Genomic DNA, 14,305 nt, shown 5'->3' with positions numbered 1-14,305 from the left:
AGTATGGGCGTAAAGTAGTGGGCGATCTATCATTGATATAAAAACTTGACACCAAAATTTTATCGTGCGGGGGTGTAAAAGAGTTAAAGATTTTTCGAGCTTTATATTTTTCTCCTAGGAGAATAGTTAGATGAAAGTCAAATTGATTATTATTCTGTTATATTTATCGAGTTAAAAACAAAGCTTTCCGAGATGTATTAATGTAGATAATTACATAAAAAAGTCAATTCTAAACGAAACTATCAAATCTTTTTTTTTTATTCAATATTATTAATTTCTGAATAGTTTTCTTTATGAACTGCTTGAAATTCGTTTGAGCTTTCATTTGCTGGGAAGCTGCATTCATTTTTATGTTTGACTGGTTTACATTTTAATTTTATTTTACATTTTCAAATACTGTTTTCTTAAATTCTAAATTATGGTCAGATACTCTTACGAAAAAAACTCATAAATTAAAATCTAATGCATATTTTTTGCTGAAATTTGGTATAATAATTTCTCAATATATTCTGAAGCTCCTGAATTACAGAATAAGTAATGTAATCATTTCAAAAGACTTGTCAATTGTTTTAATGCTTCACAATGAGAGATAAATTGGAAATGTCTTGTTATTTATCAATCGAGAAGCGGTATTTGTGTCGTGTAGCTGCAAAAGTGACCATTTCCAAAATAAAATCCCTTGGGAAAATGGATTTTCTGTTATGTCTATTAAAATGATTCTGAGAGTGAGATCACATCCTGCCAAAATGAGAAAAATTCAGCAAGGCGTTCGAAGTATTTGGGCAGTGTGTTTTTGCATGCATTTTATGTTAATAAAAATCGAGAATGGTGGGAGTTATTTTTTATTTTGTTTTGGAGATAACTAGTTTTGAGTGTTGCCAATTGTACAGCAATCTCAAATCTAAATAATTAAAACATATTGTATAGAAAATAGTAAGTATAATAATTTTAGCAAAATTTCATTGAAATAAAATGGTATACTTTTACTATCAAAAAAATTGAAACATAAAAAAAATTCATGGCCACATCTTTTTCTTCAGTCTCTCGTAAAATTTCCACTTTGTTCATTGTTTGGATTTCCTTCCAGACCTGCTTCTGATTATAAAATGTGTTCATTGAAAATTGATTTGTTGAGATGCTCCCAATTCTGTCCAAAATGCTTAGTCAATAATTTTTGTACATCATGAAGTTTTATAGAGTTTATAATTAAACCTGGTGTCACGACTTTAAATTTACTTGCTTTATAACTTTTTCCTCTTTGAATAACGAGTTTTTTCTCATCTACCTCAAATCTTCAAAAGGGACTTTTCCCCGATATTTATTATTTTGTTTCGTTATAAAAAAATAAGCAAAAACTCCTTTTATCGGAGTGAATTCCAAATGCCTGTGTGCAAATAATTTCATGAAAGTGCTGTTGATTTTCCTTCAATCATAATAAAAAAATTACTTATCCTGAGCTATAAAACTGTCCACTTTTCGAAAGAATTTCTTTATGTTGACTTGGTTTAACAATGTATTCGACTTTGTTCATCATCTTTTCAGTTTCTATTGCTTAAGTGCATTCTATTTGCTTAAGATGCCTGGACGCATGCTTGGACGAGTAATATTGGAGCATTAATATTAACGTGGTGTTCTTCAATTCACATAATAGTAAGCAGTAAAGTATAATGAAAAATAAGCTTCCTCGCTTTAAAATGAGAAACCTAATCAACTTGATTGTAAAAACATGAAGATCTTATAACACAAAACTGAATTAAATCAAGCCCCCTAAATCACAGCAATATTCTTCTCTAAAACAAGTTTAAAATGAATTTGCTTTTGCTGTAGTGTCACTTACTTCGATCTCCTTCTCTTTAACAATCAATAGACCTCTCAATATCCTTCTCCTAACAAACTGAATGTAAAAGGCTCAGTTGTCTTCGACTAAAGAAACCAACTTCAGACGAAAATTTCTAGCTGTTATGTCTTCATAAATTAATCAATAATCATTACAAAAATAGTGCATTCCTTTTCCCAACCAAAAGAAGGAAATATTCTAATGGGGAAAAAAGCAAACTTATTCAAAGCCTTTAAGAAATTAATAGCAATACTCTTCTATCTATTCAAGAAATACCAAATTTATATGCACTCCTAAAAAGTAGTGCTTTAAAATGTAAATATTTATATATAATTTTTTTGTATTTAACTTGCATTTATTGTAAATATTTGTATATATTTATATTTTTATTTGTTTGAATATAATATATTTCTAATAAAAGCTTCAAAGAATATAATTTTGTTTGGTTTAAAAATTCAAAATTATTGTTCAAAAATATGTATAATTTAAGAAAACTAGTTACATAATTGAATACATGTTATTACCCGAATTCTTCGTAAAACACCGTAAAATTCGATTTTTCAATAGTCGTTCGGAAGGCAGTGACGATGTTCGAATTCTGAATCAAAAGTGAGTACTGTTTCACCAAACTGACAAGGAGTCTTCACGGTTCCAAGTGCGGTGGTATATTGTGGTGTTAATGATTACTATAATCTATCTATGTGTAAGGGATTTTCGACGGGACAAAGTTTTTAGTTGTTGTGTTTTGTTTTTTTTGTTTTTTTGTCAGTCAAAATTTAAGGTAATTCCTCTCTTTTTTCTGTTAGAAGAGGGAAAAAAAACAAATCTCGCTTCTTGATTTACGTAGTTTCAGTCATAAATATTTCCTTCTTTTCATCGGTCTTAGCTACTTTGATCTTCTCATTCATTTTGAAACATTTAGAACAAACATCAACTCTCGGCCAACTAAAGCCAATATTTAATCTAGTGTTAAATAGGGTTCTGAAGTACCAGAGATCAACTATGAGTGATTCCTCTCGGGTATCGAAATTGTACCTACGCCGCATCTTTTTGATCTTTGCTTCACTGCTATGGTAATTCCTCGATTGAGTCTTACTCCAACACCAGAGAGACTGAACACACTTGAACGTTTTTATAAAAAAGATCACAGAGCTCCTCGTTAGCTCAAACGTCATTGATCTTGCATCTCTCACTTTTCTGAAGGCAATGATCCGGAAAAGTGAAGTTTTGGATAACCCAAGTAATCCCAGAAATGCTAATATCCAGAAAGGAATATTCGCAACCTCGATTATTGATTAATATAACAATTCTTTTAAATACTTTGCATCTCTAACTTTCGCTTTATGTCAACTCAAGTTTTCATAGACTCGAGTAATAAAATATGAGAGCAATTATGCAATTTCCACTATAAAACAGTCTATTTTTACCCCCTTTTTCATTTTTTTAAATAAAAAAAGCAGTTAAAGGAAAACAGAGAATCAAAATATAATCTTGAAGGGGCTTATTTGTAACCATATTTTCTTCTTTTTTGTCTTTTGTTTAAAATTGTAATTTATTTCTTTAAAAAATCATGTGGTTATAATCACTTTAGTAAACATCTGCCAATATTTCCAGCTTTAGCATATTTATTTACTGTTCTAGCATTTTTCTAAAATATTTAAGATACAACGTCCACATATTATTGGTATCTAATTCTATTATACGATGTGTTACAAATTGTTTATTTTCTCATTTACAAAAGCCTGGCACTTTTCCCTCATTTAAGTATATTGATATAATATTCCAGCATTATTAAAATAAAATCGCTTTGAATAAAAATAAAGGATCCTTTGTGCAATATCATAAAACAAAATCGAAATCCTCAGGAATTATAAAAATTCCTCAAAGCTTTGCAGATAAAATATCCATAAAAGATAGACACACACACCCATGCTAAAATGTCCAAATAACTGAATGACAGAGTCATCACAAATAGAAATACGAGCTGTTACAAAATAGTCATTGAAGACCCAAGCTCAAATCTTTCCCCCTTGAGCGGAAGAAAATCACCAGAAATGAAGCCAGCACAGTCACACCACCAAAATTTTAGACTCTTCATACTAAGTTAGATCACTTCTCATCCTCGTACTTATTGTCTATGCGCTGGGAGAGAAATACTTTGGAAATGGAACGAAATTCCCCTCGCCTCGAATTGAACTAGAACCTACAAACTCTAGCATAAGAATTAACGTTTTTACCCTTCGACAAAATAGGCATTATAAAAATTACTTATTTCAAAACATTCTGAACATATAAAGAAAGCAATAAATATAACAAATTTGTTTAAGACAAGCTCGTGGATAATTTACCCTCCGTGTAAGGTTCCAGGATTATATAATTTCTAAGAGATCTTTGTGAGAAATTTTACGAAAATAATATGTAGCTGTCCCTGCTATGTAGGTATCCTATTATGATTGTGTGCGGATATTCGTGAGATAGAAGGAAAAAGTTTACTAAATAAGTATAAGACATTTTTTTATTACTTAGATGCTATATAAAAGAGATGTGAAATGTTTTTTTTTTTCACTTAGACATTTTGTTATCACTTAGCTACTGTATAAAAGAGATATTGTGAAATGTTTTTTTTTTCACTTAGACATTTTGTTATCACTTAGATACTATATAAAAGGGATATTGTAAAATGTATTTAATGTCAAGGTTTACATCAAAATTTTTGAAATAGTAATCTTAGGAAACAAATCACTGCAATTAAAACTTTTTCAACTTCCTACTTTATTGTTCTTACATTTTTTTTCATAGGTTAAATATTGAATGAATTTCTTTTTTTAATTTTTGGTGAAATTAGAATAGCATTTTGCTGACTCAAAACAGATAGATTCGAGGGTATCCTTCCTGAAATATTTAATTTTCGCTATTCATCTACTCAAAAACCTAGAAAAAATTCAATGCATCAATAAATATTTAATTTATTACCACTAGTTGTTTTTACGGGAAATAATTATTTTTTGAGCATACAATTATCTTCTGCCGCTAAGTCGATGGTCTATAGTGAATTTTGTTTGAAAGGAACTAAACAAGTTTTATTTTCTTTTTATACAACTAATGTTCTCCAAATTTAGGATAAGCAACTTTGAAATTCATTTAGAAAATGACAGTAACCGTACCGTTGATAGGAAATATATTTTCCAGCCATTTCCTTAAACAAAAGTTCTTCAGAATTAACATCAATATTTATCCGTATTAACCAAAGAATAAACCTGATTCTCTCTTAATTAAAAAAAGGCTTGTTTTTTATGCTTTCTCTCAAAATGAAAATAAAAAAAGAAATCATAGATTAGCGAAATAGCTTCTGGATGAAAGCACGACCTTCATAACAAAGTAATTACAAACAAATAGGAGAGATTTCGTGTTTGACAATTTATTTTCAGCTTTTTTCAGAAACGTGGCGCATGGGGTATTAGAGGAGCGAAGGTGAAAAGGGAGCCAGAAAACAATAATGTCATCTTTATTATTTTCCTCGAGTTCTTAAAAATTATTGAAAAGCATTTGTTTAATTCCTAGAAATTATTAAAGGGATTTTATATTTGGAGAAATGTGGATGACTGGGAAGTTTTTAATTAAAACTCGAAGATTTTCACCAGCTCCTTGAATAGCTTATTGAAACAACGTTGAAGTATTGTTTGTTATTTGAATACATTTTGATTAATTCAATATAAAGCTAAAAGCTTTTTTTTAAAATGTACTTACTTTTTTATTGTTTTCGTTAATTAAGTATGTTCGTTCTTTTTATCTTCACCAATTGTATAAAAATGATTTTCCGACGCCTTTATTTTAATTGTTTGGTGGAAGAGGTTGTAACTGGACTCAAGTAAAAGTTATTAGTATGTTTTAGTATTAAAATAAAAGAATTTATTAAAGGTATTAAATAGAAATATTTTTCACTATAGATTAGTAATTACGAAGTTAAAAAGCCACATACACCGGGAAACTTTATAGCTTATTATTTAAATTTATTATGTTTCAATTAGGATCAACCACGACTATCCGAAATTTTCCGCCACTGGTGAGATGAATTCCTGCTGCTGGACAGAAAAATAATAAAGTGAAATGGATTTTTTTTTTAATTCTTAGATTACTGGAAAGTTACGCATTCAATTTTAAAAATTAGATCTTATCAATAAATATCCAATCTTCAAAACAAATCATTCTTCAAAAAGATAACACGTAGAGTCAATGAAGTTGTCTAAATAAAGATTATATGCAAAAGTAATTACTTTTAAACTAATATACTACTTATATACCCGATGTTGCTCAGAACAAATACTTTCAATTATAATATTTTTAATGTAAAAACCAATTTTGTATAAATTATTATAATGCACACAATCCCTCTTTTTATACCACACCATTTGATTAACTGCCCTTGATTATTCTTAATAGCTTGAAAATGAAGGATTTATCGATTCTTTTTTTCAGTTCCTTTAGGCACCATAAAATAACTACTTTCAACCAATAAAAAAAAATTCCAAAGATATGAAAAAGAAATTCCGAAAAAAAATGCAGCCAAAGTAAATCAGAGGGTGGTTTTTTTTTTTATCAATTTTTTAAATAATAATAAAAATTTTAAAAAAAAAGGTTAAAAAAAATTTAATATCACTGGAAAGGCAAAATTTTGAATTTTAAATTGATATTAAAATATTTCTTGTCACATAATTTTCTCTGAAATTATTGTGGAAAACGTCAAAATTTCAATTAATTTCCAATTAAGTGAATATTTAATTAATTTTTACATTTTGAAAAACTAACAGTATTTTTTTCTCGGTAATAAAAATCGTAAATCGGAAGTAAAACGATTCCTGGGAGTCCAAAAGCCCTGCAGAATCGCTGTCCCGCAGAAATCAGACATTTGGGTGCAGGATTACTTTGCGTATGAATTAGCATCTTAACTATTTACTGTTCCTTTCTTCAATGAACGTTGTAGGAGAAAAAGTTCTAAATTTGCTTTTTACTATTTACTTACCAAAAAAACTAACAAATTCAGCTTGCATGCTGCAGTTTAAGCTATTAAATGTGGATTTCTTCTATGCTGAATGATTTGAAAAAGCGATTAAACAAGCAAAACATTTCACGCATAAAAAAATAACAGTCAAGGAACCACTATTGGCATGTTTTATAAATACCAAGAGCTACCAACGGAAAGCACGAAGTAAAATTGAATATCTTAGACGTGCTAAGAAACATTGCTTTGGAAAAAGTATGCAATGAGTTGATGGCAGCGGTTATGTGACTAATATCATATTAAATTAAATTTTTTTCTTAGGCCCGTAGTTTTCACATACCAACAACATAGCAATTAGTTAAGATAACTCGAGTAATGATGATTTTTAAAATATTTTAATAATTACCCAGCTTTTTAATAATTTTTACTTTCTCATATACGAAGAATACAAAAGGAAAGTGTTGTAATCACAAAAAAACAGTGACCGACATTCTGAAGAATCTCCACATTTCAAACCTTTCTGTGCTCTAAATATATTTTTGGAATTATATCCGTCTATCTAAAAGCATGAAAACTCAAAACGGCATCGAACTATAGAGATGAATTTAGTTTGTGGTTCTACCACAAAATTTATGGCTTTCTATAAAATTTCGAACGAAATTCATTCTTAAGAAGTATGTCTGTCTGAGAGCAAGTAAATATAATAACTACGAAGCATAACTAATTAGACAGATAAAATTTAATACACAGCTTTAGCCTCTAAAGTCTAGATCAGATTTCGAACAAATTCTGCCAAAGGGTTAATTGTCTGCCCGTCTGCACATTTGCATACATGTAGCTAAAAAACGCATTGGCTTTGATAAATGAAATTTATCGTGTGATTCTGCTTTCAAAATTGTATTTCTGTGTCAAATTCTGCTTCAAATCGGTTGAGAAAAAAAAGGAATTCCAAAATCCAAATGCTTTTCTTCACAATATTAAGAAGCATAAAACTCTCGTGTGCGAAACTCTAAAAATGAACATTTGAGTACTCTTAGTATTCACGGCCACGTTACTCCAAGTCCACAGCTTTTATGCCAGGAGCAGGGGGATTACATCTTTATTAAAGAGTATGCAAGAAAGTTTCGGGGATGCTGCTCCCGCTCTTTGATCATATTAATCAGTTCCATGTTTTTAACCATGTTTCCATATTCCAAGTAGACAATATAATTAGAACAAATATAATCCGGACCTTCAGTGTTTACACCCCCTTCAAAATATTTTTGCTACTTCCAGCAATGGGAAATATTTATTCTGCTGAATAGTAAAAATTTCATCCAGAATTTTTTCAGAAGAATTAGAATAATTGGTTCTAAATTCTAAATGCTTCTAGATTTTATTGAAAATGCTCAAATTTTGAAGATTTTTCAATGGTGGCATCTAAGTTATGAAATTTTCTACTTTCAGCAATGATTTTTTTTTTCGCTGTTTATTGTGACATGACTTTAATTTTCAGTATATTGTGAAACGAAAGTACTGAAGTTGGTTGTCAACCACATTCGAAAAAATTGATCGATAAACATTTAGATTAATTAATAATATTCTTTCCTTTAAAAGATGTAATGTTAAAGTTAGAATTCGTGATGTGTGAAGAAATGGTCGTTTAAAGTTATAAGATTAATTTTTCGTTTGTCTGTTCTCTTATTACTTTCAACATCCTATTATTATATATGGGACAGTCATAAACCCAAAACACAATATAATCTTCCAATTTTCAGCGGATAATGCAGTTAATTAAAAAGCGTCTACTTCATAATAAGAGCACACTTGTATAATAAATACAAGCAAAATTATTTATTTCTTAATATCATCACCCACGAATTTATTTAACTCCTAAGATGACGCATCCAGTTTGGAACATTTATTGTTATCTCAATCCCTATAATAACCTAAAGGACACTTGGGATATTGAAGCTCTTATAAGTGATTCATGAGTTTTATATTACTTAATACTTTCACTTAATTAAAGATTTAAATACTAAAAATTTAATAATTCAACGCACCTGCCTGACTCGTCATTGCAAGCGAAGGGGTTAAATTGACGAATTTCCACACTAGAGTCGATGAATGAAATATCTCACAACCCCCTCTCCTCCTCCTCCTTCCCCCTTTAAAAAAGTAAGACGTTCTCCACATAAGATTATTCTAGGATATTTGAGAATATGAACTCAGAATAAACTAACATTTTATTTACTCTAAACTCTTCAAATGTATTGGAATATGTAAAGAACACATCCAAATGGTATATGTAGAAACAAAAGTAAATATTTCGTTCGATTGGAAATGATTTGTAGTTCAAGAAAATGATTAAGAAATATCTCTCGAATAAAGGCATGAAGAGCTTTTCAGATAAATTTTCATAGTATTCGGGTTACTAACTACCCAACACCGAGCACTGAAATATTATGATTTTTCTCATTGTAAACTTTTTTTTTTTTGTCTTTGAATCTGAAAATGTTTCAGAGAAGGAATCAGCCTAAACATCAAAAAGCTCGTTATCTTCACTTCAGATTTAAAACATTTTATAATTGAAGTGGTATCAAATACAAAACCGAACTTATATTTATTTTTAACTCATTAGATATAATTCTTTCAAAAAAGGAGAATTTAAAAAGACAACTAAACAACAATATTTCATTTATAATTTTGCCTTATAATATGAAATAAATAAACAGAATCAGGAACATGTTCAAGTAGAATTTGAAGTAAATGAATATGTTGAAAAGTCCAAATGACTGGCGAAAATGTTGAATATAATTTTTATATAAAATTTTTAATTCTGAACATCTTTCTTTGTAAAACCATTTGAATTTCGTTTCTTTTCTTATTCTTTGGGAAATAATATTGATTTGTACAATTTCTTAATTCCCGTTTTAATGCTAATTACATCGTTAAATGCCAATTTCTCAAAATCTAATCTTCTGCTTTGGTAAAATTTTGGTAAAATCCTCGCATGAAAAACTTTATGGATTAAAATGCAATGCATATTTTTTGTTCATATTTCGTATAATAATTTCCCAATAGGTCCTGTCTTTCTGAGTAGCATTAATAAGCCACAAGTGCATTGAAAAAGATTTTACAGTTAGCTCAATTCTTTATAATGTTAAAATGTGAAATGTCATGTCATTTATCAGCCAACCTGCTTTATTTAAAGATTGGATAGAAATACTCTTATTTCTTAGCTTAGTAACTGGATGATATCTTTTTCGATTTATCTGTACAATTTTAAACAAATCGTATGATAAATTTCTATACAAAAAGAATTTTACTTGATCCTTTTTGTCACAAAATTCCTTCCAATTTTCAAAATAATTTTGGTTTTCAAATGATATATTTTGTTTTATTGGTGATTTTTTTTCAACTTTCAGATTTTTAAAAAAATTATTTTTTACTCCTTCTTGTCTCCCATTGTTCATTATTAACTATTTTAAGCCAATCCAATCAACAGGAAAGCATTTTAGCCACAGCATTATGGTTGGTTCCCCTACTGACAAAATGCTTATCATTTGATTGATGCGCTAAACCTTTAACAGATTCAAATGCTTAACAATATTCTTTTTTTTTAAATTTCAGAAACCAGATTTTCCACAAATGACTTAAATTATTCATCAATAGATGCCAATAAAAAAAAAATTTGCATTATTCTTACATTTCCAAAATTGGCATTGCAAACATATAAGTATGCTGAAAACACATCATTAACGAGAAGTAAGAAAGAGAACGTGCTCACATTTATATCCGTCCGACAATGTTTGATAAAACAGTAACAACACCAAGGAAGCACTGCTTCAAATCAAAACTTGCTTGAAACACTAAAAAAAAGAGAGAGATTTCGATACCAGCTTCGAAAAATACCATTGTATAATAGTTACATATTCAGACCTTCTTCCTCATGTTTGATGTAATTATTATTTATTTATTTATTGTAATTTTTCATGAACTATGTCAGTGGGAGACTTGAAGTTAAAGGTCAGAGGCAAGGGGCGCAAACTACCACTTTTCGGTGACTGTTTGTCCCTCCACACTATCCTCCTTCCTGACGGTAAATTTCCTCACTGTTGCAGAAGGGAGGTGTTGAAGACTTGGTTCATAATTTCTGATCATTTAGATCGTATCGGAAAATTATTATATTGTAAACAATTGAATTTTCATATGAATTTGATTACGAAACAACAAGGAAATCAACAGAACGACAAGTTATACAGCTGTTGACCACTGAGCCTGTACTTTGAAGAGCAACCGACTTGGCAACAAGTGAATCAGATTTAGATTTTACCGATTTTTTTTGGTTTTTGGGTTAAAAAATCAGCTTGATGGATATAGAAATTTGCATATATTGTAGGTTTTATCGATTGCTTTGACCACAATTTGATTATTTGTGAAAATTAGAGTAGAGGATTATACTGTGGTGATGTTCATGTAGAGTGTTGTATAAAGCATTTAATCGCTATTAGAAAAATAAACTCTTTATTATACTAACAACTATCGGAACATCACTGCTTAGCGCACGTATACACAGAACGGGATTCCCCGGGCGAAGTATTAACCTAGATTGTATTAGGGAAAGTAGATAGGTAGCGCTTTAGAATGACATGAATAAAAGATGGCGCTACGATCACTACATGAGTATCCCCCTAGTGAACAAGGAGAACGACAAATGTGATAATACAAGATATTTATACTCGCATGAAAATGAAACATCACATAATACAATAAGTATAATATAGGATAATGGTTTCAAATGGTAAATAGAAATAGATGCAATAATATATGAAATACATAAAATTACAGTTACAATATATAGATACACGACAATTTATATCTCAGTAATTAACCTCGTTGGAAAATGGACATGGCGTCCACTACGAATGATAGTTGGTTTTGTCGGTAATTGTTCATTTTTAGAAGAAAGTTCACCTTGAGTTTTATGAATAGTTGAATAGTTGCAGGTACAGAAGGTAACGAGTCATTAGAACCTGTCAACACATATGCAGGTTTGACATGGTCTATAGAAACTGTGACATTTTTATTATTAACTTTTAATACAAAAGTTTTATCTTTCCTGCTGATTACAAGGTGTGGACCAGTGTAAGGAGGTGAAAGAGGAGGTTTAACCCTGTCCACTCTTAAAAAGTACATGAGAGCAAGTACTTAAGGATGGATAAATATAAATAGGCTTAACCGAGTGTCTAGACGTAGAGATAGGGTTTATAGATTGCATTAGTGCTTTGAATTTTGATACATAAGTATCTGTTGGTACTGATAGATCTACTTTTGAGGTTAAAATGTCAGAAGGCAATCTGAGGGTTGTACCAAAGACTAATTCAGCACATGTGGCATTTATGTCTGGTTTAATTGCAGATAGAATTCCGAGTAAAACTATGGGAATAGTTTCAGTCCAGTTTGGTTGACAATGGGCTATAATAGAACTCTTAAGATCTCTGTGGAAACGTTCTACAAGTCCATTGGATTGGGGATGGTAGGACGTTGTGTGGATTTGATTTGTACCCAAAATATTATTCAAATGTCTAAATAGATGTGAATCAAAATTTTTACCTTGATCTGTAGTTATAGTTACTGGACAACCGAAACGAGATATCCAATTATGAATTAGGCCTTTACATGTTGTTTCAGCAGTTATATCTGAAGTAGGAATAGCTTCCGGCCATCTGGTAAATCGGTCAACTATTGTCATACAATATTTATAACCATCAGATAGTGGGAGTGGTCCTATGAAATCGATATCTATATGGGCAAATCGAGCATCTGGCAAAGCGAAAGTGCCTATAGGAGATTTTGTATGTTTTTGAATTTTAGAACGTTGGCAATTATGACAAGATTAAACAGAATTTTTAATAAGTGAATTCATGTTTGGCCAAAAATAACGTTTAGTAATCAGCTTTCTTGTTGCTCGAATGCCAAGATGAGAAAGATTGTGAATATTTTCAAAAACTATTGAACGAAAAGAATTTGGAATGTACAGACGAGGTGAATTAGTAGATAAGTCACAATACAAGGTTACATCCTCTAAGGGAAAATATTGCTTTTCTATTTTACAATTTGAAGACTTCAGATATTCTTTAAGTTCAGAATCATTTAACTGTGCAAGTGAGATGTCATGAAAATTTAAATTCTTTTTTGAAATTGAATCGATTTCAATGCAAGACAATGCATCTGCAACAATGTTCTCTGTACCCTTGACATAACGAATATCGGTAGAAAATTGGGATATAAAGTCTAAATGTCTCAGTTGACGAGGTAAGCATTTATCCGGCTTTTGCTTAAAGGCTTCAGTAAGGGGTCTTTGATCAGTATAGATTGAAAATTCCCTACCTTCAAGCATGTGTCGAAATTTTTTATGGAAGTATAAATAGCAAGAAGTTCTCTGTCGTATGTTGACCAATTAGTTTGACTTTTGGAAAGTTTCATTGAGAAGAATGCAATGGGTTCCCAAATTCCATTTGAAAGTTGATTTAAAGAGCTTCCAATAGCAAATAAGGATGAATCACACCACAGACTTAAAGGAGCTCCAGGAATTGGATGTTTGAGTAGGGTAGCTTCGGCAAGAGCTTTCTTAGCATTAGAAAATGCCTTGTCAGCTTCCTCAGACCAATGCAGAGTAGTTTCAGATTTTTTTGCAGGCCTTGGTGATTTCTTTTTGTTAGTATGGCCTTCAAGAAATTTAATCAAAGGTGATAATATGTGAGCTGCCTTGGGAAGAAATCTGCGGTAAAAATTAAACATACCCAAAAATCTACGAAGTTGAGTAAGGGTAGTGGGTCGTGTGGAATTCTTGAATTGCACTAACTCGATCAGGAATTGGAGAAATACCTTCTTTGGAAACTTTAAATTCTAAAAATCTAGAGTAGAAACACCAAATGTACACTTAGAAGATTTAATTGTAAGTCCATAATGGTCTAATTTTGAAAAGAGAGCTCTGAGATGTTGTCTATGCTCTTCGATTGATTTTGAAGCAATTAATAAATCGTCAATAAAAGCATACACACGATCTAAATCTCTAGTAACTTCATCAATAAATCTCTGAAAGGTACTTGATGCATTGCACAAACCAAATTGCATCCGAGTGCTCTCGAAGAGTCCGAACGGAGTACAAATAGCTGTTTTATGAACGTCCTCGGGAGCAATCGGAATTTGATGAAAAGCTTTTACTATATCAATATGAGAAAAAATTTGGTTCCATGTAGTTCGCTAGTAAAATCCAAAACACTGGGAATAGGATATTTGTCCTTTTTGGTCTGAGCATTAAGAGCTCTAAAATCACCAACAGGACGCTAATCGTCACTTCCTTTTTTCGGAACCATATGTAGAGGAGAGGCATAATTGCTGTTGGATGGCCGCATATGACCTAAATCCAACATATGCTGAAATTCCGTTTTAGCCATTTTTAAGCGATCGGGTGCTAGCCTACG

At 30.6% G+C, this 14,305-nt stretch overlaps 1 protein-coding gene across 1 annotated transcript in view; it reads left to right on the top strand.

Annotated features, from left to right (window-relative positions):
* The window catches only part of LOC129960360 (uracil-DNA glycosylase-like), a 148,891-nt gene that overhangs the window by 110,620 nt on the left and 23,966 nt on the right, over positions 1–14,305 (top strand). The window lies entirely within an intron of this gene.

The sequence above is a fragment of the Argiope bruennichi genome, chromosome X2 (assembly GCF_947563725.1).
Source record: "Argiope bruennichi chromosome X2, qqArgBrue1.1, whole genome shotgun sequence".
NCBI lineage: Eukaryota > Metazoa > Arthropoda > Arachnida > Araneae > Araneidae > Argiope > Argiope bruennichi.
This window is presented reverse-complemented; position numbering and strand designations above follow the sequence as displayed.